The sequence below is a fragment of the Lissotriton vulgaris genome, chromosome 4_1, assembly GCF_964263255.1.
Source record: "Lissotriton vulgaris chromosome 4_1, aLisVul1.2, whole genome shotgun sequence".
Classification (NCBI taxonomy): domain Eukaryota; kingdom Metazoa; phylum Chordata; class Amphibia; order Caudata; family Salamandridae; genus Lissotriton; species Lissotriton vulgaris.
In genome coordinates, this window is record NC_141691.1 from 1,300,927,308 (window position 1) to 1,300,952,766 (window position 25,459).

General features: G+C 37.6%; 5 non-coding genes across 5 annotated transcripts; all 5 read right to left on the bottom strand.

Annotated features, from left to right (window-relative positions):
* Positions 1-11,610: 11,610 nt before the first annotated feature.
* On the bottom strand, positions 11,611-11,684 carry TRNAI-GAU (transfer RNA isoleucine (anticodon GAU)). The gene has a single exon. It is a non-coding gene; the product is annotated as a tRNA-Ile (tRNA).
* A 2,514-nt stretch (positions 11,685-14,198) lies between these two features.
* TRNAI-AAU (transfer RNA isoleucine (anticodon AAU)) lies at positions 14,199-14,272 on the bottom strand. The gene has a single exon. It is a non-coding gene; the product is annotated as a tRNA-Ile (tRNA).
* Positions 14,273-15,919: 1,647 nt separating this feature from the next.
* On the bottom strand, positions 15,920-15,993 carry TRNAI-AAU (transfer RNA isoleucine (anticodon AAU)). Its single transcript has one exon. It is a non-coding gene; the product is annotated as a tRNA-Ile (tRNA).
* A 2,510-nt stretch (positions 15,994-18,503) lies between these two features.
* TRNAI-AAU (transfer RNA isoleucine (anticodon AAU)) lies at positions 18,504-18,577 on the bottom strand. Its single transcript has one exon. It is a non-coding gene; the product is annotated as a tRNA-Ile (tRNA).
* A 4,237-nt stretch (positions 18,578-22,814) lies between these two features.
* Positions 22,815-22,888, bottom strand: TRNAI-AAU (transfer RNA isoleucine (anticodon AAU)). The gene has a single exon. It is a non-coding gene; the product is annotated as a tRNA-Ile (tRNA).
* Between the last annotated feature and the right edge of the window lie 2,571 nt (positions 22,889-25,459).

The following is a 25,459-nucleotide window of genomic DNA, read 5'->3' on the forward strand; positions in this document are numbered from 1 at the left end:
TTTCAGATGTTTACCATGAAGTTATAAATATATAATATCAACATGAAGAAACTAATATGACTTTAAAAGAATTACAATACAAGAGAGATTTTCATACTTAGTGTTAGAACTTAGAACCATTAATGTTTTTTCCATGTGTTTTAGCAATAAATAACAATTCATCACCTATATGCAATTGAATCATCTAATCATTCTATCAGCTTCCCCTCAAAGGAAATATAGACATACACATGATACAGAAGAAAATACATCTATTTTCAACATTAAAGGAGCATCAAGTATTGGCTTGGAGACTGATTGAAAGTATGTCCTTGGCATTTTTAACCTTATGCTCTAAAGACTAAACTAATAGGCTCAATAAATATATAGCATACTATTAAAGAAATAGCAGATGATGAAGTGCTACCGATTGTTAACCCGGGATAGTTGGAAAGCTTATATTCAGCTGTTTACATTCATACTATCTTTATATTTCATCAACAAGACAAAACTAAAATGACCTCAATAAATTGCAATAAATAAGAGATGTAGTTACTTGGCGTTAGAACTTAGAACCATTAATAGATATTCCAGGAGCTTTCAGAATAATAATTAATTCTGCAACTATATCAAATGTATTCATCCAATCCTTCAAGCAGCGTTTGATCCAAGGTGATAAACAGTCAAAAATGAGACACAAGAAAAATTAATCTTTTTTCAAACAATTAAACTTTGCCTGTACAGGGATCGAACCTGTGACCTTGGTGTTATTAGCACCAAGCTCTAACCATCTGTGCTAACAGGCCATTGTGCACAAATTCCTGGAAGTCCAGCATATGAAGAAGAGCTAATGATAGTTAACCCGGGAGATTTGGAAAGCTTAATTTCAGAGGTGTACCATGAAGTTATAAATATATAATATCAACATGAAGAAACTAATATGACTTTAAAAAAATTACAATACAAAAGAGATTTTCATACTTAGTGTTAGAACTTAGAACCAATAATGTTTTTTCCATGTGTTTTAACAATAAATAACAATTCATCACCTATATGCAATTGATTAATTTAATCATTCTATCAGCTTCCCCTCAAAGGAAATATAGAGATACACATGATACAGAAGAAAATACATCTATTTTCAACATTAAAGGAGCATCAAGTATTGGCTTGGAGACTGATTGAAAGCATGTCCTTGGCATTTTTAACTTTATGCTCTAAAGACTAAACTACTAGGCTCACTAAATATATAGCATACTATTGAAGGAATAGCAGATGATGAAGTGCTACCGATTGTTAACCCGGGATAGTTGGAAAGCTTATATTCAGCTGTTTACATTCATACTATCTTTATATTTCATCAACAAGACAAAACAAAAATGACCTCAATAAATTGCAATAAATAAGAGATCTAGTTACTTGGCGTTAGAACTTAGAACCATTAATAGATATTCCAGGAGCTTTCAGAATAATAATTAATTCTACAACTATATCAAATGTATTTATCCAATCCTTCAAGCAGCGTTTGATCCAAGGTGATAAACAGTCAAAAATGAGACACAAGAAAAATTAATCTTTTTTTAAACAATTAAACTTGGCCTGTACAGGGATCGAACCTGTGACCTTGGCGTTATTAGCAGCACGCTCTAACCATCTGAGCTAACAGGCCATTTTGCACAAATTGCTGGAAGTCCAGCATATGAAGAAGTTCCAATGATAGTTAACCCGGGAGATTTGGAAAGCTTAATTTCAGATGTTTACCATGAAGTTATAAATATATAATATCAACATGAAGAAACTAATATGACTTTAAAAGAATTACAATACAAGAGAGATTTTCATACTTAGTGTTAGAACTTAGAACCATTAATGTTTTTTCCATGTGTTTTAGCAATAAATAACAATTCATCACCTATATGCAATTGAATCATCTAATCATTCTATCAGCTTCCCCTCAAAGGAAATATAGACATACACATGATACAGAAGAAAATACATCTATTTTCAACATTAAAGGAGCATCAAGTATTGGCTTGGAGACTGATTGAAAGTATGTCCTTGGCATTTTTAACTTTATGCTCTAAAGACTAAACTAATAGGCTCAATAAATATATAGCATACTATTGAAGAAATAGCAGATTATGAAGTGCTACCGATTGTTAACCCGGGATAGTTGGAAAGCTTATATTCAGCTGTTTACATTCATACTATCTTTATATTTCATCAACAAGACAAAACTAAAATGACCTCAATAAATTGCAATAAATAAGAGATGTAGTTACTTGGCGTTAGAACTTAGAACCATTAATAGATATTCCAGGAGCTTTCAGAATAATAATTAATTCTACAACTATATAAAATGTATTCATCCAATCCTTCAAGCAGCGTTTGATCCAAGGTGATAAACAGTCAAAAATGAGACACAAGAAAAATTAATATTTTTTCAAACAATTAAACTTGGCCTGTACACGGATCGAACCTGTGACCTTGGCATTATTAGCACCAAGCTCTAACCATCTGTGCTAACAGGCTATTGTGCTCAAATTCCTGGAAGTTCAGCATATGAAGAAGAGCTAATGATAGTTAACCAGGGAGATTTGGAAAGCCTAATTTCAGAGGTGTACCATGAAGTTATAAATATATAATATCAACATGAAGAAACTAATATGACTTTAAAAAAATTACAATACAAAAGAGATTTTCATACGTAGTGTTAGAACTTAGAACCAATAATGTTTTTTCCATGTGTTTTAACAATAAATAACAATTCATCACCTATATGCAATTGACTCATTTAATCATTCTATCAGCTTCCCCTCAAAGGAAATATAGAGATACACACGATACAGAAGAAAATACATCTATTTTCAACATTAAAGGAGCATCAAGTATTGGCTTGGAGACTGATTGAAAGCATGTCCTTGGCATTTTTAACTTTATGCTCTAAAGACTAAACTACTAGGCTCATTAAATATATAGCATACTATTGAAGGAATAGCAGATGATGAAGTGCTACCGATTGTTAACCCGGGATAGTTGGAAAGCTTATATTCAGCTGTTTACATTCAACATGAAGAAACTAATATGACTTTAAAAAAATTACAATACAAAAGAGATTTTCATACTTAGTGTTAGAACTTGAAACTATGAATGCTTTTTTCATGTGTTTTAGCAATAAATAACAATTCATCACCTATATGCAATTGATTCATTTAATCATTCTATCAGCTTCCCCTCAAAATAAATATAGAGATACACATGATACAGAAGAAAATACATCTATTTTCAACATGAAAGGAGCATCAACTATTGGCTTGGAGACTGATTGAAAGTATGTCCTTGGCATTTTTTAACTTTATGCTCTAAAGACTAAACTAATAGGCTCAATAAATATATAGCATACTATTGAAGAAATAGCAGATGATGAAGTGATACCGATTGTTAACCCGGGATAGTTGGAAAGCTTATATTCAGCTGTTTACATTCATACTATCTTTATATTTCATCAACAAGACAAAACAAAAATGACCTCAAAAAATTGCAATAAATAAGAGATTTAGTTACTTGGCGTTAGAACTTAGAACCATTAATAGATATTCCAGGAGCTTTCAGAATATTAATTATTTCTACAACTATATCAAGTGTATTCATCCAATCCTTCAAGCAGCGTTTGATCCAAGGTGATAAACAGTCAAAAATGAGACACAATAAAAATTAATCTTTTTTGAAACAATTAAACTTGGCCTGTACAGGGATCGAACCTCTGACCTTGGCTTTATTAGCACCAAGCTCTAACCATCTGAGCTAACAGGCCATTTTGCACAAGTTCCTGGAAGTCCAGCATATGAAGAATTGCTAATGATAGTTAACCCGGGAGATTTGGAAAGCTTAATTTCAGAGGTTTACCATGAAGTTATAAATATATAATATCAACATGAAGAAACTAATATGACTTTAAAAAAATTACAATACAAAAGAGATTTTCATACTTAGTGTTAGAACTTAGAACCATTAACGTTTTTTCCATGTGTTTTAGCAATAAATAACAATTCATCACCTATATGCAATTAAATCATCTAATCATTCTATCAGCTTCCCCTCAAAGGAAATATAGACATACACATGATACAGAAGAAAATACATCTATTTTCAACATTAAAGGAGCATCAAGTATTGGCTTGGAGACTGATTGAAAGTATGTCCTTGGCATTTTTAACTTTATGCTCTAAAGACTAAACTAATAGGCTCAATAAATATATAGCATACTATTGAAGAAATAGCAGATGATGAAGTGCTACCGATTGTTAACCCGGGATAGTTGGAAAGCTTATATTCAGCTGTTTACATTCATACTATCGTTCATACTTTATATTTCATCAACAAGACAAAACAAAAATGACCTCAATAAATTGCAATAAATAAGAGATGTAGTTACTTAGCGTTAGAACTTAGAACCATTAATACATATTCCAGGAGCTTTCAGAATAATAATTAATTCTACAACTATATCATATGGCTGAGATACCCGCCACCCCCTCTCAACACAATCCCCAAGAATGGGAATACGGAAACATTTCTGAACTTTTGGAAGGCGGGAGGGAGTTACCCTCCCGGCCGTATTTATTAAAATATGAAACAAAATTAAAACATTAAAATAACAGTTTCATATCATGTACAATTTCATTTCCATATAACAATGTTTTGGCTGACCTTAACATATTTCTAATACAAAGGTTCTCCTAGCCGATACTAACATCCTACAAAACATTCTTAAATTGAAATTGTACATCCTAACGTTAAGGGCCAACGGCAAGGTCGTAACCGGTGTCAGATCCCTAAACCAGAACTACCCCCTCACTTGTGAGGGGCGGCCACACAGAGGACTGTACCTCATGTGCACATACCAATTTCCCTTGTCTTGACGGGGGCCCCAATTATCTCGACGCAATTTTAAGGTCGTCCGAGGACTCGTGTGGGGTGTCTAGAAGGTAGCGTGGACCCCCCTCCCCACCCCACACAACTTACCACATCTGCCGTCGCAGATGTCCTGGCCCCGGGAAATTCCCAGGAGGGGCCCGTAGCCCCTCCTATCCAGGGAGGGGCCTTGACCGCCTTCCCTTTCCTTTCGGCGTCCCATCCTTAGAAGGGACCGCCTCCCCGTTGAGGGGCCAATGGCCACCTCCCCCCGGGCGCTCCCATCCGTAATGGGTGATGCCCCCCCCATAGGGATCTTCCAATTACTGCTCACCGATCATGACCTTACCGCCCGACCGAAAATAAATACGACATTAAACTAAAAGGACTAATCACTAAAAGACAGAAGATGCTCAATATGTGAACCCTTGAAACATCACTGATCAACACTGGTGCAAATACTTTATTCGATAAAACATACTGTAAGAATGTATCCACTTTATTGCACAATGAATCACAACTTTTAATCACAGCAACCTGTAAGAAAATCGAGTTACCATTTTATTGCATAATGAATCACAACTTTTAAACCAAGTAACCTGTAAGAAAACTGAGTTACCACATCACAACTTTACTTCAAACCACTTGCTGTCTCCAGGGGCTGGTGGGTGGGTCAAAATTGGCTCTTCGTTCCGCCTCGAGCTCACGTGCAGCGGGGAGGTGCAGCTTCAGAGCACAGGAACAAGAGGACGCTACTTTGGCTTGTCGCTCCTTTTATCCATCTTCGGGCCGGCGTAAACCCGCCTCCGCCTGCCTCCGGGGACGTGGCTGGCGGCTTCGGTGTCTAGGACAACCCACTCTAGGGCGGGAAAAGGCACGCCCCGGCTACGCCGCTTCGGGCATACCAGCCGGGACTCGCCTCCCGCCCAAAATGGCTTCCCGGGGGGATCAGGGTACTCCACCATACGTTCGGGGGGACCGATTGGTCGCCCCTTTCCATATGGCTGAGATACCCGCCACCCCCTCTCAACACAATCCCCAAGAATGGGAATACGGAAACATTTCTGAACTTTTGGAAGGCGGGAGGGAGTTACCCTCCCGGCCGTATTTATTAAAATATGAAACAAAATTAAAACATTAAAATAACAGTTTCATATCATGTACAATTTCATTTCCATATAACGATGTTTTGGCTGACCTTAACATATTTCTAATACAAAGATTCTCCTAGCCGATACTAACATCCTACAAAACATTCTTAAATTGAAATTGTACATCCTAACGTTAAGGGCCAACGGCAAGGTCGTAACCGGTGTCAGATCCCTAAACCAGAACTACCCCCTCACTTGTGAGGGGCGGCCACACAGAGGACTGTACCTCATGTGCACATATCAATTTCCCTTGTCTTGACGGGGGCCCCAATTAACTCGACGCCATTTTAAGGTCGTCCGAGGACTCGTGTGGGGTGTCTAGAAGGTAGCGTGGACCCCCCTCCCCACCCCACACAACTTACCACATCTGCCGTCGCAGATGTACTGGCCCGGGAAATTCCCAGGAGGGGCCCGTAGCCCCTCCTATCCAGGGAGGGGCTTTGACCGCCTTCCCTTTCCTTTCGGCGTCCCATCCTTAGAATGGACCGCCCCCCCGTTGAGGGGCCAATGGCCACCTCCCCCCGGGTGCTCCCATCCGTAATGGGTGACGCCCCCCCCCATAGGGATCTTCCAATTACTGCTCACCGATCATGACCTTACCGCCACAGTCCGGATAGTTGACCGGCTATCCGGACCCCCCACAAAAATTCCTACCTAAAGGTCATGCTGTAAACTCTTTAGCCAGGCTACGAGGTCACCTATGAGTAAAGCATTCCCCACCCGGGACAAATGGACTCCATCCTCCAGATACATACTGTCCCCCCTGATACAACCATGTGGAATTGAATGCAATGCACTTGTACGAAACAGTCTAGCCAACTTGTTATTTACCTTCTTCACCGAATGATTTATAGCAGACACAGAATTCGCCCCCCGCCACACCTTTCGTGGAATCATGTGGGACCATGCAATTGTGCACCCTGGAACCCTTCTCGCCAACCAACTTACTGTGGATAGTATCGCCTCGAGAAGTAGTCGTCTACCAGTGGTCACTAAATCATTGCCCCCAAGATGCACTATGATTATAGATGGCGGTGACCTAACAAACCCTTGACAAAAGGTTGAAACTTGTCAATACAGAGCCCGCCCCTTCCGTAGAAGGTCACACTGTACCCGTATTCCCCAACCATGTGAATCATGTCACCTGCTTTGAATACGTCCGCGGCACGCCTCACGTATGAGTGGCCCACGACCCACACCACTTTTTCCGCAGCAGGTGATCTCTGACCGCTGGTTCCCAGGTGTCGGGTCGACTGCACAGTCCGTCCCGCCTCGTAAGCTTGTGAAACTGTAAACCAAACAAAAACAAGAAGCGTGAGTACATGATTACAGCTTCACAACATGTGCAACCGCACATACCTTTTGTAACAATTCGAGGACCAACGCCCCAGTTGTTTCACTTTTTCCACACTCAGACCCCTGGCTGTAGCCTCTGTAGCAGCCCCTATCCGGAAGGAGTGGGTCCCAAAATCGCCCGGGTTCAAGCCCGCGGCCAAAATTGCCATTGCTAGCACCCGCTGGAACTGAAACCTCGTCAGTGGGGTGGCATCAGTGTGCCTCAACAGGGTCCCCCCCCACGATGCCGCCCTCTGCGCCAAATATTCCTCAACGCATACGACGGGGCACATGGGAGATCCGGGACTCCGATGGACTATTATACTGTCCCCGATCGCACCCTGATCGGTCTTGGACCTGGGAAACGAGACAATCAACGTATCCCCCTTAACTAGAACGTGCTCTCGGCACAGTCCCCCCCCGTATCCTGCTTGTTCCTCGCCACCAGTTCGCTTACCCGCATAGCCCCATGGAATGCTAATGCAAAAGCGGCCCGGAATAACACTGTTTCAGACTGGGATGAACAAGTCGCAGGGAGAACGGAAAATAACAGAGCCAACCTCTCCAGACCTATCGGGTGCCTTTCATCTACTCTGCGACCCTCAAGGCGTTGCCACCCACGCAGCGCTTTCTGTACTACGAAAGATGCAGTAGGGTCCTGGATCCCATGAGCCCGCGCCATGAAGGAAATGGCGGCCCGATGCCTCTGGACCGTGGCTACCGATTTGCCTGCCTGGTGTAACGACAGAAAAAACTTTACAACATACTCTTCCTGGCCCCAAAGCTCCCCCCTAGCTGAACCCAAAAAGGACTGATAAGAACGGAACGCCCCTTCATATGCCTTCCTCGTCCTGGGTGCTAAACTCTCTCCCACGAGGTTTTGTAGTTCGGGGCACCGAGAGACCAGAGAGCTTCGGGGAATGGTGCCGACACCGGGTCCGCTGTGGGCAGAAAACCCCAGAAGGCCTGCATACGGAAACGAGAAAGTGCATCAGCCGCCTGATTCAGTACTCCGGGCACATGTCTCACCCTAAAGAGCACGTTCAATTGCATACATAGTAACACAATTTCCTTAAGCAATCTCAGAATCCATTTGCATCGTGCTGCCTGACTATTGATACACTCAACCACGGTCATGTTATCTGACCAGAATACCACAGAGTGATCCCGGAACCCCTCAGGCCATGTTTGTAGGGCCACCAGAATAGGGAACAGTTCAAGAAAAGCAATGTTGCTCGTCAGCCCACACTCGTGCCACCATGACGGCCACTTCTGAGCCGACCAATGATTACCGAATATGGCGCCAAAGCCTATACTCCCCGCCGAATCTGTCCACAGCCCCAACTCCTCAGAGGACACCGCCGGCTTGGTCCAGACGACCCGACCATTGAAATCCGCCAGAAATGCCAACCAAATGCGCATGTCCTGGCGAATCTCGGCCGAGAGCCTCGTGCGATGGTGCCCTTCTTTGAGACCGACCATGGCTTGAGCAATCGAGCGGGAGAAAGGGCGGGCCATTGGCATTACTCTAAGGGCAAAATTCAACTGACCCACAGTTTTCTGCAATTGATGCAAGTTCACCTTGGTTTCCCGAATACATGCTTCAAGGGAGGCCCTGAATCTCCCCACCTTTTCTTTGGGCAGCCGGAAGCAACCTTCCAGTGAATCGAGCTCTATTCCTAGAAACTCGAGCGAAGTTGATGGCCCCACCGTCTTACCTGGTGCCAATGGCACACCAAACTGATTCATCAGACCACAAAATTCTTTCAAAGCTTGTGCACATACTGAATCCCCAGCTGCACCCAGGAACAGAAAATCATCAAGATAATGCATAACATGTTGAAACCCCGTCATTCTTGTGAATACCCATTGCAGAAAACAACTGAATTTCTCAAAATAAGCACAAGATATGGCATTGGCATACACTTATCCATGTAATATCGACCCTGAAACATAAAACCAAGGAGACGCTGATCGTCTGGGTGTACCGGGAGCAACCGGAACGCTGACTCGATGTCTGATTTGGCCATCAGCGCTCCGGGCCCCAGGCGATTCAACATGGCGACGGCCTCATCGAAAGATGCGTACCGCACCGAACATACCTCCGGGTCTATCGCATCATTCACCGAAAGACCTCTCGGGGCGGACAAGTTATGTATTAAACGAAACTCACCCGGGTCCTTCTTGGGGACCACTCCCAAGGGGGAACAAACAAAATTAGCAACTGGTGGCGTGTCGAATGGTCCGGCAACCCGACCCCGGGTCAACTCTTTCACAATCTTCGCCTGTACCACCGCCGTATTCTGCAGGACCGACAGTTGGTTCCTACACTGTGCCTTACCCTGAAAATTCCCCACTGGGATGCGGAAACCATACGAAAACCCATCTCGCAACACCCCAGCGGAGACATGATCCGGGTATTCATTGAGCCAAGGAATCATTGCCATGGTATCAACCGGGGTAGGTAAAGGCGCCCCTCGGCCTATTTCAGACCTGTTTGGCGCTTCCCCTACTTCCGTTATCACCCGTTTTGGCTCTGCACATGGTCTCAGGATGCGAGGATTGCCCACACCCCCCCACAGTCGTGCCTAAACTTGCATGATCCTTGGGGCCTCGTACACTTTCCAGCAGATACCTTTTTTGCCTGTATTGCCACTCGATCTCGAGTGATGCTCATTACTTGAACTTGCCCGAAAGGGCGCCCCAGATGAATGGCGGGAAAACTCTCCCCCACTCCCCCCCACCAATGGTGCCTTCAACATGCCTGATTTCTCCATTTTTTGCCATGAAATGGAGTCGTAACAATCCCACGTCAGAGATGTGTTGAACTCCTTGGCTTTCCGAAAAACATTATCATAACAAAACCACTGATTGCCCTCATATGACTGAGAAAACTCCATAATACGTGTCTGGTACACGGGTAACTCGGCCAACATTTCAGGCCTTCGTTCCCCCATAATTGAAGTGAATATGCCAAACGCTCTGCCCCAAGTACCTATGTTCTCATCGACCTTAAAAGCGGCCATCTTGGCGCGCCAAACACTCGGGTGCAAAAACTCCTTTTGACCCTTCACATGCTCGATCTCATACTGATCAGTTAGCAAAGAAAACATGTTTACATATTTCTCAGCCCATATCCTCTCCTTGATTTCGATCGTAAGATGCTGAGCCACTTTCTCCCTTCTCGAGGGTACAGACCCCTCCCCCGCAATCGGCAGTCGCTGCTTACCTGAACTAGAAGCTGTAACCGTATTCGCTGCCGAACTCGTGCCCACCGCGGTTTCACCCACTGGAGCCTGCGGGGGAACAAAAGGACATGGTGCCTTTGCGGCCTCTCTTGATTGCCGCAACTGCCTCATTACTGCCCTGGCGTCATCCGCCGTGGTGCCTTCTCTATCTTTCCCCAACCACGCTGCCAGCTGTGCAGCCAACTCGGGAGGCATATCCTCCCCGTTCACAGGGGTGACTACCACAGGGATTGGTTGCCCCTCCTTCGGGACCGGGATCGGGGCCTCAGTCGGTGTATCGGGGAGCACCGGCGGCGCCTCGGGAACCGGGGTCTCTCCCCCAGATGCCCCCCTCTTGGACCTTCTACCTCTCCCGCTAGGGACTACTCCCGGCAATGCTGGTCCGACGATTCGCTTTGGGCCTCCTACACCGTTCATTGCCGCCATCTGTTTCTTCATCTCGGCCATGTCTTTCACGAGCATGCGGAGCATCTGATCGGTACCGACCCGCTTTCCGACCTTCTTGCCCAGCATTCTCGAACGACGATTCTCTGAAAGAACAAAGACAAAATTAAAACGCTCAAAATTGGCTCTTCGTTCCGTCTCGAGCTCACGTGCAGCGGGCAGGTGCAGCTTCAGAGCACAGGAACAAGAGGATGCTACTTTGGCTTGTCGCTCCTTTTATCCATCTTCGGGCGGGCGTAAACCCGCCTCCGCCCGCCTCCGGGGGCGTGGCTGGCGGCTTCGGTGTCTAGGACAACCCACTCTAGGGCGGGAAAAGGCGCGCCCCAGCTACGCCGCTTCGGGCATACCAGCCGGGACTCGCCTCCGCCCAAAATGGCTTCCCGGGGGGATCGGGGTACTCCACCATACGTTCGGGGGGACCGATTGGTCACCCCTTTCCAAATGTATTCATCCAATCCTTCAAGCAGCGTTTGATCCAAGGTGATAAACAGTCAAAAATGAGACACAAGAAAAATTAATCTTTTTCAAACAATTAAACTTGGCCTGTACAGGGATCGAACCTGTGACCTTGGCGTTATCAGCACCAAGCTCTAACAATCTGTGCTAACAGGCCATTGTGCACAAATTCCTGGAAGTCCAGCATATGAAGAAGAGCTAATGATAGTTAACCAGGGAGATTTGGAAAGCTTAATTTCAGAGGTGTACCATGAAGTTATAAATATATAATATCAACATGAAGAAACTAATATGACTTTAAAAAAATTACAATACAAAAGAGATTTTCATACTTAGTGTTAGAACTTAGAACCATTAATGTTTTTTCCATGTGTTTTAGCAATAAATAACAATTCATCACTTATATGCAACTGACTCATTTAATCATTCTATCAGCTTCCCCTCAAAGGAAATATAGAGATACACACGATACAGAAGAAAATACATCTATTTTCAACATTAAAGGAGCATCAAGTATTGGCTTGGAGACTGATTGAAAGTATGTTCTTGGCATTTTTAACTTTATGCTCTAAAGACTAAACTAATAGGCTCAATAAATATATAGCATACTATTGAAGAAATAGCAGATGATGAATTGATACCGATTGTTAACCCGGGATAGTTGGAACGCTTATATTCAGCTGTTTACATTCATACTATCTTTATATTTCATCAACAAGACAAAACAAAAATGACCTCAATAAATTGCAATAAATAAGAGATTTAGTTACTTGGCGTTAGAACTTAGAACCATTAATAGATATTCCAGGAGCTTTCAGAATAATAATTATTTCTACAACTATATCAAATGTATTCATCCAATCCTTCAAGCAGCGTTTGATCCAAGGTGATAAACAGTCAAAAATGAGACACAATAAAAATTAATCTTTTTTGAAACAATTAAACTTGGCCTGTACAGGGATCGAACCTGTGACCTTGGCTTTATTAGCACCAAGCTCTAACCATCTGAGCTAACAGGCCATTTTGCACAAGTTCCTGGAAGTCCAGCATATGAAGAATTGCTAATGATAGTTAACCCGGGAGATTTGGAAAGCTTAATTTCAGAGGTTTACCATTAAGTTATAAATATATAATATCAACATGAAGAAACTAATATGACTTTAAAAAATTACAATACAAAAGAGATTTTCATACTTAGTGTTAGAACTTAGAACCATTAATGTTTTTTCCATGTGTTTTAGCAATAAATAACAATTCATCACCTATATGCAATTGAATCATCTAATCATTCTATCAGCTTCCCCTCAAAGGAAATATAGACATACACATGATACAGAAGAAAATACATCTATTTTCAACATTAAAGGAGCATCAAGTATTGGCTTGGAGACTGATTGAAAGTATGTCCTTGGCATTTTTAACTTCATGCTCTAAAGACTAAACTAATAGGCTCAATAAATATATAGTATACTATTGAAGAAATAGCAGATGATGAAGTGCTACCGATTGTTAACCCGGGATAGTTGGAAAGCTTATATTCAGCTGTTTACATTCATACTATCTTTATATTTCATCAACAAGACAAAACAAAAATGACCTCAATAAATTGCAATAAATAGGAGATGTAGTTACTTGGCGTTAGAACTTAGAACCATTAATAGATATTCCAGGAGCTTTCAGAATAATAATTAATTCTACAACTATATCAAATGTATTCATCCAATCCTTCAAGCAGCGTTTGATCCAAGGTGATAAACAGTCAAAAATGAGACACAAGAAAAATTAATCTTTTTTCAAACAATTAAACTTGGCCTGTACAGGGATCGAACCTGTGACCGTGGCGTTATTAGCACCAAGCTCTAACCATCTGTGCTAACAGGCCATTGTGCACAAATTCCTGGAAGTCCAGCATATGAAGAAGAGCTAATGATAGTTAACCAGGGAGATTTGGAAAGCTTAATTTCAGAGGTTTACCATGAAGTTATAAATATATAATATCAACATGAAGAAACTAATATGACTTTAAAAAAATTACAATACAAAAGAGATTTTCATACTTAGTGTTAGAACTTAGAACCATTAATGTTTTTTCCATGTATTTTAGCAATAAATAACAATTCATCACTTATATGCAATTGACTCATTTAATCATTCTATCAGCTTCCCCTCAAAGGAAAGATATAGATACGCACGATACAGAAGAAAATACATCTATTTTCAACATTAAAGGAGCATCAAGTATTGGCTTGGAGACTGATTGAAAGTATGTCCTTGGCATTTTTAACTTTATGCGCTAAAGACTAAACTAATAGGCTCAATAAATATATAGCATACTATTGAAGAAATAGAAGATGGTGAAGTGCTACCGATTGTTAACCCGGGATAGTTGGAAAGCTTATATTCAGCTGTTTACATTCATACTATCTTTATATTTCATCAACAAGACAAAACAAAAATGACCTCAATAAATTGCAATAAATAAGAGATTTAGTTACTTGGCGTTAGAACTTAGAACCATTAGTAGATATTCCAGGAGCTTTCAGAATAATAATTAATTCTACAACTATATCAAATGTATTCATCCAATCCTTCAAGCAGCGTTTGATCCAAGGTGATAAACAGTCAAAAATGAGACACAAGAAAAATTAATCTTTTTTCAAACAATTAAACTTGGCCTGTACAGGGATCGAACCTGTGACCTTGGCGTTATTAGCACCACGCTCTAACCATCTGAGCTAACAGGCCATTTTGCACAAATTCCTGGAAGTCCAGCATATGAAGAAGTGCTAATGATAGTTAACCCGGGAGATTTGGAAAGCTTAATTTCAGAGGTTTACCATGAAGTTATAAATATATAATATCAACATGAAGAAACTAATATGACTTTAAAAAAATAACAATACGAGAGAGATTTTCATACTTAGTGTTAGAACTTAGAACCATTAATGTTTTTTCATGTGTTTTAGCAATAAATAACAATTCATCACCTATATGCAATTGATTCATTTAATCATTCTATCAGCTTCCCCTCAAAATAAATATAGAGATACACATGATACAGAAGAAAATACATCTATTTTCAACATTAAAGGAGCATCAAGTTTTGGCTTGGAGACTGATTGAAAGTATGTCCTTGGCATTTTTAACTTTATGCTCTAAAGACTAATCTAATAGGCTCAATAAATATATAGCATACTATTGAAGAAATAGCAGATGATGAAGTGCTACCGATTGTTAACCCGGGATAGTTGGAAAGCTTATATTCAGCTGTTTACATTCATACTATCTTTATATTTCATCAACAAGACAAAACAAAAATGACCTCAATATATTGCAATAAATTAGAGATTTAGTTACTTGGCATTAGAACTTAGAACCATTAATAGATATTCCAGGAGCTTTCAGAATAATAATTAATTCTGCAACTATATCAAATGTATTCATCCAATCCTTCAAGCAACGTTTGATCCAAGGTGATAAACAGTCAAAAATGAGACACAAGAAAAATTAATCTTTTTTCAAACAATTAAACTTGGCCTGTACAGGGATCGAACCTGTGCCCTTGGCGTTATTAGCACCACACTCTAACCATCTGAGCTAACAGGCCATTTTGCACAAATTCCTGGAAGTCTAGCATATGAAGAAGTGCTAATGATAGTTAACCCGGGAGGTTTGGAAAGCTTAATTTCAGAGGTTTACCATGAAGTTATAAATATATAATATATATTTATGAACTAATATGACTTTAAAAAAATTACAATACAAAAGAGATTTTCATACTTAGTGTAGAACTTAGAACCATTAATGTTTTTTCCATGTGTTTTAGCAATAAATAACAATTCATCACCTATATGCAATTGATTCATTTAATCATACTGTCAGCTTACCCTCAAAGGAAATATAGAGATACACATGATACAGAAGAAAATACATCTATTTTCAACATTAAAGGAGCATCAAGTATTGGCTTGGAGACGGATTGTAAGTATGTTCTTGGCATTTTTAACTTTATGCTCTAAAGACAAAACTAATAGGTTCTCTAAATATATAGCATACTATTGAAGAAATAGCAGATGATGAAGTGCTACCGATTGTTAACCCGGGATAATTGGAAAGCTTATATTCAGCTGTTTACATTCATACTATCTTTATATTTCATCAACAAGACAAAACAAAAATGACCTCAATAAATTGCAATAAATAAGAGATTTAGTTACTTGGCGTTAGAACTTAGAACCATTATTAGATATTCCAGGAGCTTTCAGAATAATAATTAATTCTACAACTATATCAAATGTATTCATCCAATCCTTCAAGAAGCGTTTGATCCAAGGTGATAAACGGTCAAAAATGAGACACAAGAAAAATTATCTTTTTTTAAACAATTAAACTTGGCCTGTACAGGGATCGAACCTGTGACCTTGGCGTTATTAGCACCACGCTCTAACCATCTGAGCTAACAGGCCATTTTGCACAAATTGCTGGAAGTCCTGCATATGAAGAAGTGCTAATGATAGTTAACCCGGGTGATTTGGAAAGCTTAATTTCAGAGGTTTACCATGAAGTTAAAAATATATAATATCAACATGAAGAAACTAATATGACTTTAAAAGAATTACAATACGAGAGAGATTTTCATACTTAGTGTTAGAACTTAGAACCATTAATGTTTTTTCCATGTGTTTTAGCAATAAATAACAATTCATCACCTATATGCAATTGAATCATCTAATCATTCTATCAGCTTCCCCTCAAAGGAAATATAGACATACACATGATACAGAAGGAAATACATCTATTTTCAACATTAAAGGAGCATCAAGTATTGGCTTGGAGACTGATTGAAAGTATGTCCTTGGAATTTTTAACTTTATGCTCTAAAGACTAAACTAATAGGCTCAATAAATATATAGCATACTATTGAAGAAATAGCAGATGATGAAGTGCTACCGATTGTTAACCCGGGATAGTTGGAAACCTTATATTCAGCTGTTTACATTCATACTATCTTTATATTTCATCAACAAGACAAAACAAAAATGACCTCAATAAATTGCAATAAATAAGAGATTTAGTTACTTGGCGTTAGAACTTAGAACCATTAATAGATATTCCAGGAGCTTTCAGAATAATAATAATTCTAAAACTATATCAAATGTATTCATCCAATCCTTCAAGCAGCGTTTGATCCAAGGTGATAAACAGTCAAAAATGAGACACAAGAAAAATTAATATTTTTTCAAACAATTAAACTTGGCCTGTACAGGTTTCGAACCTGTGACCTTGGCGTTATTAGCACCACGCTCTAACCATCTGAGCTAACAGGCCATTTTGCACAAGTTCCTGGAAGTCCAGCATATGAAGAATTGCCAATGATAGTTAACCCGGGAGATTTGGAAAGCTTAATTTCAGAGGTTTACCATGAAGTTATAAATATATAATATCAACATGAAGAAACTAATATGACTTTAACAAAATTACAACACAAAAGGTATTTTCATACTTAGTGTTAGAACTTAGAACCATTAATGTTTTTTCCATGTGTTTTAGCAACAAATAACAATTCATCACCTATATGCAATGGATTAATTTAATCATTCTATCAGCTTCCCCTCAAAGGAAATATAGAGATACACATGATACAGAAGAAAATACATCTTTTTTCAACATTAAAGGAGCATCAAGTATTGGCTTGGAGACGGATTGTAAGTATGTCCTTGGCATTTTTAACTTTATGCTCTAAAGACAAAACTAATAGGCTCACTAAATATATAGCATACTATTGAAGAAATAGCAGATGATGAAGTGCTACTGATTGTTAACCCGGGATAGTTGGAAAGCTTATATTCAGCTGTTTACATTCATACTATCTTTATATTTCATCAACAGGACAAAACAAAAATGACATCAATAAATTGCAATAAATAAGAGATTTAGTTACTTGGCGTTAGAACTTAGAACCATTAATAGATATTCCAGGAGCTTTCAGAATAATAATTAATTCTACAACTATATCAAATGTATTCATCCAATCCTTCAAGCAGCGTTTGATCCAAGGTGATAAACAGTCAAAAATGAGACACACGAAAAATTAATCTTTTTTCAAACATTTAAACTTGGCCTGTACAGGGATCGAATCAGTGACCTTGGCGTTATTAGCACCACACTCTAGCCATCTGAGCTAACAGGCCATTTTGCACAAATTCCTGGAAGTCTAGCACATGAAGAAGTGCTAATGATAGTTAACCCGGGAGGTTTGGAAAGGTTAATTTCAAAGGTTTACCATGAAGTTATAAATATATAATATCAACATGAAGAAACTAATATGACTTTAAAAAAATTACAATACAAAAGAGATTTTCATATTTAGTGTAGAACTTAGAACCATTAATGTTTTTTCCATGTGTTTTAGCAATAAATAACAATTCATCACCTATATGCAATTGATTCATTTAATCATTCTATCAGCTTCCCCTTAAAGGAAATATAGACATACACATGATACAGAAGAAAATACATCTATTTTCAACATTAAAGGAGCATCAAGTATTGGCTTGGAGACAGATTGTAAGTATGTCCTTGGCATTTTTTACTTTATGCTCTAAAGACAAAACTAATAGGCTCACTAAATATATAGCATACTATTGAAGAAATAGCAGATGATGAAGTGCTACTGATTGTTAACCCGGGATAGTTGGAAAGCTTATATTCAGCTGTTTACATTCATACTATCTTTATATTTCATCAACAGGACAAAACAAAAATGACCTCAATAAATTGCAATAAATAAGAGATTTAGTTACTAGGCGTTAGAACTTAGAACCATTAATAGATATTCCAGGAGCTTTCAGAATAATAACTAATTCTACAACTATATCAAATGCATTCATCCAATCCTTCAAGCAGCGTTTGATCCAAGGTGATAAACAGTCAAAAATGAGACACAAGAAAATTAATTTTTTCAAACAATTAAACTTGGCCTGTACAGGGATCGAACCTGTGACCTTGGCGTTATTAGCACCACGCTCTAACCATCTGAGCTAACAGGCCATTTTGCACAAGTTCCTAGAAGTCCAGCATATGAAGAATTGCTAATGATAGTTAACCCGGGAGATTTGGAAAGCTTAATTTCATAGGTTTACCATGAAGTTATAAATATATAATATCAACATGAAGAAACTAATATGACTTTAAAAAAATTACAATACAAAAGGTATTTTCATACTTAGTGTTAGAACTTAGAACCATTAATGTTTTTTCCATGTGTTTTAGCAATAAATAACAATTCATCACCTATATGCAATTGAATCATCTAATCATTCTATCAGCTTCCCCTCAAAGGAAATATAGACATACACATGATACAGAAGAAAATACATCTATTTTCAACATTAAAGGAGCATCAAGTATTGGCTTGGAGACTGATTGAAAGTATGTCCTTGGCATTTTTAACTTTATGCTCTAAAGACTAAACTAATAGGCTCAATAAATATATAGCATACTATTGAAGAAATAGCAGATGATGAAGTGCTACCGATTGTTAACCCGGGATAGTTGGAAAGCTTATATTCAGCTGTTTACATTCATACTATCTTTATATTTCATCAACAAGACAAAACAAAAATGACCTCAATAAATTGCAATAAATAAGAGATTTAGTTACTTGGCGTTAGAACTTAGAACCATTAATAGATATTCCAGGAGCTTTCAGAATAATAAATAATTCTGCAACTATATCAAATGTATTCATCCAATCCTTCAAGCAGCGTTTGATCCAAGGGGATAAACAGTCAAAAATGAGACACAAGAAAAATTAATCTTTTTTCAAACAATTAAACTTGGCGTGTACAGGGATCGAACCTGTGACCTTGGCGTTATTAGCACCACGTTCTAACCATCTGAGCTAACAGGCCATTTTGCACAAATTCCTGGAAGTCCAGCATATGAAGAAGTGTTAATGATAGTTAACCCCGGAGATTTGGAAAGCTTAATTTCAGAGGTTTACCATGAAGTTATAAATATATAATATCAACATGAAGAAATTAATATGACTTTAAAAAATTACAATACAAAAGAGATTTTCATACTTAGTGTTAGAACTTAGAACCATTAATGTTTTTTCCATGTGTTTTAGCAATAAATAACAATTCATCACCAAATGCAATTGATTCATTTAATCATTCTATCAGCTTCCCCTCAAAATAAATATAGAGTTACACATGATACAGAAGAAAATACATCTATTTTCAACATTAAAGGAGCATCAAGTTTTGGCTTGGAGACTGATTGAAAGTATGTCCTTGGCATTTTTAACTTTATGCTCTAAAGACTAATCTAATAGGCTCAATAAATATATAGCATACTATTGAAGAAATAGCAGATGATGAAGTGCTACCGATTGTTAACCCGGGATAGTTGGAAAGCTTATATTCAGCTGTTTACATTCATACTATCTTTATATTTCATCAACAAGACAAAACAAAAATGACCTCAATATATTGCAATAAATAAGAGATTTAGTTACTTGGCATTAGAACTTAGAACCATTAATAGATATTCCAGGAGCTTTCAGAATAATAATTAATTCTGCAACTATATCAAATGTATTCATCCAATCCTTCAAGCAACGTTTGATCCAAGGTGATAAACAGTCAAAAATGAGACACAAGAAAAATTAATCTTTTTTCAAACAATTAAACTTGGCCTGTACAGGGATCGAATCTGTGACCTTGGCGTTATTAGCACCAGGCTGTAACCATCTGAGCTAACAGGTCATTTCGCACACTTGCCTGGAAGTCCAGCATATGAAGGAGTGCTAATGATAGTTAACCCGGGAGGTTTGGAAAGCTTAATTTCAGAGGTTTACCATAAAGTTATAAATATATAATATATATTTATGAAGAAACTAATATGACTTTAAAAAAATTACAATACAAAAGAGATTTTCATACTTAGTGTAGAACTTAGAACCATTAATGTTTTTTCCATGTGTTTTAGCAATAAATAACAATTCATCACCTATATGCAATTGATTCATTTAATCATACTGTCAGCTTACCCTCAAAGGAAATATAGAGATACACATGATACAGAAGAAAATACATCTATTTTCAACATTAAAGGAGCATCAAGTATTGGCTTGGAGACGGATTGTAAGTATGTTCTTGGCATTTTTAACTTTATGCTCTAAAGACAAAACTAATAGGTTCACTAAATATATAGCATACTATTGAAGAAATAGCAGATGATGAAGTGCTACCGATTGTTAACCCGGGATAGTTGGAAACCTTATATTCAGCTGTTTACATTCATACTATCTTTATATTTCATCAACAAGACAAAACAAAAATTACCTCAATAAATTGCAATAAATAAGAGATTTAGTTACTTGGCGTTAGAACTTAGAACCATTAATAGATATTCCAGGAGCTTTCAGAATAATAATTAATTCTAAAACTATATCAAATGTATTCATCCAATCCTTCAAGCAGCGTTTGATCCAAGGTGATGAACAGTCAAAAATGAGACACAAGAAAAATTAATATTTTTTCAAACAATTAAACTTGGCCTGTACAGGGATCGAACCTGTGACCTTGGCGTTATTAGCACCACACTCTGACCATCTGAGCTAACAGGCCATTTTGCACAAATTCCTGGAAGTCTAGCACATGAAGAAGTGCTAATGATAGTTAACCCGGGAGGTTTGGAAAGCTTAATTTCAGAGGTTTGCCATGAAGTTATAAATATATAATATCAACATGAAGAAATTAATATGACTTTAAAAAATTACAATACAAAAGAGATTTTCATACTTAGTGTTAGAACTTAGAACCATTAATGTTTTTTCCATGTGTTTTAGCAATAAATAACAATTCATCACCTATATGCAATTGAATCATCTAATCATTCTATCAGCTTCCCCTCAAAGGAAATATAGACATACACATGATACAGAAGAAAATACATCTATTTTCAACATTAAAGGAGCATCAAGTATTGGCCTGGAGACTGATTGAAAGTATGTCCTTGGCATTTTTAACTTTATGCTCTAAAGACTAAACTAATAGGCTCAATAAATATATAGCATACTATTGAAGAAATAGCAGATGATGAAGTGCTACCGATTGTTAACCCGGGATAGTTGGAAAGCTTATATTCAGCTGTTTACATTCATACTATCTTTATATTTCATCAACAAGACAAAAAAAAATGACCTCAATAAATTGCAATAAATAAGAGATTTAGTTACTTGGCGTTAGAACTTAGAACCATTAATAGATATTCCAGGAGCTTTCAGAATAATAAATAATTCTGCAACTATATCAAATGTATTCATCCAATCCTTCAAGCAGCGTTTGATCCAAGGGGATAAACAGTCAAAAATGAGACACAAGAAAAATTAATCTTTTTTCAAACAATTAAACTTGGCCTGTACAGGGATCGAACCTGTGACCTTGGCGTTATTAGCACCACATTCTGACCATGTGAGCTAACAGGCCATTTTGCACAAATTCCTGGAAGTCTAGCACATGAAGAAGTGCTAATGATAGTTAACCCGGGAGGTTTGGAAAGCTTAATTTCAGAGGTTTACCATGAAGTTATAAATATATAATATCAACATGAAGAAATTAATATGACTTTAAAAAATTACAATACAAAAGAGATTTTCATACTTAGTGTTAGAACTTAGAACCATTAATGTTTTTTCCATGTGTTTTAGCAATAAATAACAATTCATCACCTATATGCAATTGAATCATCTAATCATTCTATCAGCTTCCCCTCAAAGGAAATATAGACATACACATGATACAGAAGAAAATACATCTATTTTCAACATTAAAGGAGCATCAAGTATTGGCTTGGAGACTGATTGAAAGCATGTCCTTGGCATTTTTAACTTTATGCTCTAAAGACTAAACTACTAGGCTCACTAAATATATAGCATACTATTGAGGAAATAGCAGATGATGAAGTGCTACCGATTGTTAACCCGGGATAGTTGGAAAGCTTATATTCAGCTGTTTACATTCATACTATCTTTATATTTCATCAACAAGACAAAACAAAAATGACCTCAATAAATTGCAATAAATAAGAGATGTAGTTACTTAGCGTTAGAACTTAGAACCATTAATAGATATTCCAGGAGCTTTCAGAATAATAATTAATTCTACAACTATATCAAATGTTTTCATCCAATCCTTCAAGCAGCGTTTGATCCAAGGTGATAAACAGTCAAAAATGAGACACAAGAAAAATTAATCTTTTTTCAAACAATTAAACTTGGCCTGTACAGGGATCGAACCTGTGACCTTGGCGTTATTAGCACCACGCTCTAACCATCTGAGCTAACAGGCCATTTTGCACAAATTCCTGGAAGTCCAGCATATGAAGAAGTGCTAATGATAGTTAACCCGGGAGATTTGGAAAGCTTAATTTCAGAGGTTTACCATGAAGTTATAAATATATAATATCAACATGAAGAAACTAATATGACTTTAAAAAAATAACAATACGAGAGAGATTTTCATACTTAGTGTTAGAACTTAGAACCATTAATGTTTTTTCCATGTGTTTTAGCAATAAATAACAATTCATCACCTATATGCAATTGAATCATCTAATCATTCTATCAGCTTCCCCTCAAAGGAAATATAGACATACACATGATACAGAAGAAAATACATCTATTTTCAACATTAAAGGAGCATCAAGTATTGGCTTGGAGACTGATTGAAAGCATGTCCTTGGCATTTTTAACTTTATGCTCTAAAGACTAAACTACTAGGCTCACTAAATATATAGCATACTATTGAGGAAATAGCAGATGATGAAGTGCTACCGATTGTTAACCCGGGATAGTTGGAAAGCTTATATTCAGCTGTTTACATTCATACTATCTTTATATTTCATCAACAAGACAAAACAAAAATGACCTCAATAAATTGCAATAAATAAGAGATGTAGTTACTTAGCGTTAGAACTTAGAACCATTAATAGATATTCCAGGAGCTTTCAGAATAATAATTAATTCTACAACTATATCAAATGTTTTCATCCAATCCTTCAAGCAGCGTTTGATCCAAGGTGATAAACAGTCAAAAATGAGACACAAGAAAAATTAATCTTTTTTCAAACAATTAAACTTGGCCTGTACAGGGATCTAACCTGTGACCTTGGCGTTATTAGCACCACGCTCTAACCATCTGAGCTAACAGGCCATTTTGCACAAATTCCTGGAAGTCCAGCATATGAAGAAGTGCTAATGATAGTTAACCCGGGAGATTTGGAAAGCTTAATTTCAGAGGTTAACCATGAAGTTATAAATATATAATATCAACATGAAGAAACTAATATGACTTTAAAAAAATAACAATACGAGAGAGATTTTCATACTTAGTGTTAGAACTTAGAACCATTAATGTTTTTTCATGTGTTTTAGCAATAAATAACAATTCATCACCTATATGCAATTGATTCATTTAATCATTCTATCAGCTTCCCCTCAAAATAAATATAGAGATACACATGATACAGAAGAAAATACATCTATTTTCAACATTAAAGGAGCATCAAGTATTGGCCTGGAGACTGATTGAAAGTATGTCCTTGGCATTTTTAACTTTATGCTCTAAAGACTAAACTAATAGGCTCAATAAATATATAGCATACTATTGAAGAAATAGCAGATGATGAAGTGCTACCGATTGTTAACCCGGGATAGTTGGAAAGCTTATATTCAGCTGTTTACATTCATACTATCTTTATATTTCATCAACAAGACAAAACAAAAAAGACCTCAATATATTGCAATAAATAAGAGATTTAGTTACTTGGCATTAGAACTTAGAACCATTAATAGATATTCCAGGAGCTTTCAGAATAATAATTAATTCTGCAACTATATCAAATGTATTCATCCAATCCTTAAAGCAACGTTTGATCCAAGGTGATAAACAGTCAAAAATGAGACACAAGAAAAATTAATCTTTTTTCAAACAATTAAACTTGGCCTGTACAGGGATCGAACCTGTGCCCTTGGCGTTATTAGCACCACACTCTAACCATCTGAGCTAACAGGCCATTTTGCACAAATTCCTGGAAATCTAGCATATGAAGAAGTGCTAATGATAGTTAACCCGGGAGGTTTGGAAAGCTTAATTTCAGAGGTTTACCATGAAGTTATAAATATATAATATATATTTATGAAGAAACTAATATGACTTTAAAAAAATTACAATACAAAAGAGATTTTCATACTTAGTGTAGAACTTAGAACCATTAATGTTTTTTCCATGTGTTTTAGCAATAAATAACAATTCATCACCTATATGCAATTGATTCATTTAATCATACTGTCAGCTTACCCTCAAAGGAAATATAGAGATACACATGATACAGAAGAAAATACATCTATTTTCAACATTAAAGGAGCATCAAGTATTGGCTTGGAGACGGATTGTAAGTATGTTCTTGGCATTTTTAACTTTATGCTCTAAAGACAAAACTAATAGGTTCACTAAATATATAGCATACTATTGAAGAAATAGCAGATGATGAAGTGCTACCGATTGTTAACCCGGGATAATTGGAAAGCTTATTTTCAGCTGTTTACATTCATACTATCTTTATATTTCATCAACAAGACAAAACAAAAATGACCTCAATAAATTGCAATAAATAAGAGATTTAGTTACTTGGCGTTAGAACTTAGAACCATTAATAGATATTCCAGGAGCTTTCAGAATAATAATTAATTCTACAACTATATCAAATGTATTCATCCAATCCTTCAAGAAGCGTTTGATCCAAGGTGATAAACAGTCAAAAATGAGACACAAGAAAAATTATCTTTTTTTAAACAATTAAACTTGGCCTGTACAGGGATCGAACCTGTGACCTTGGCGTTATTAGCACCAACGCTCTAAC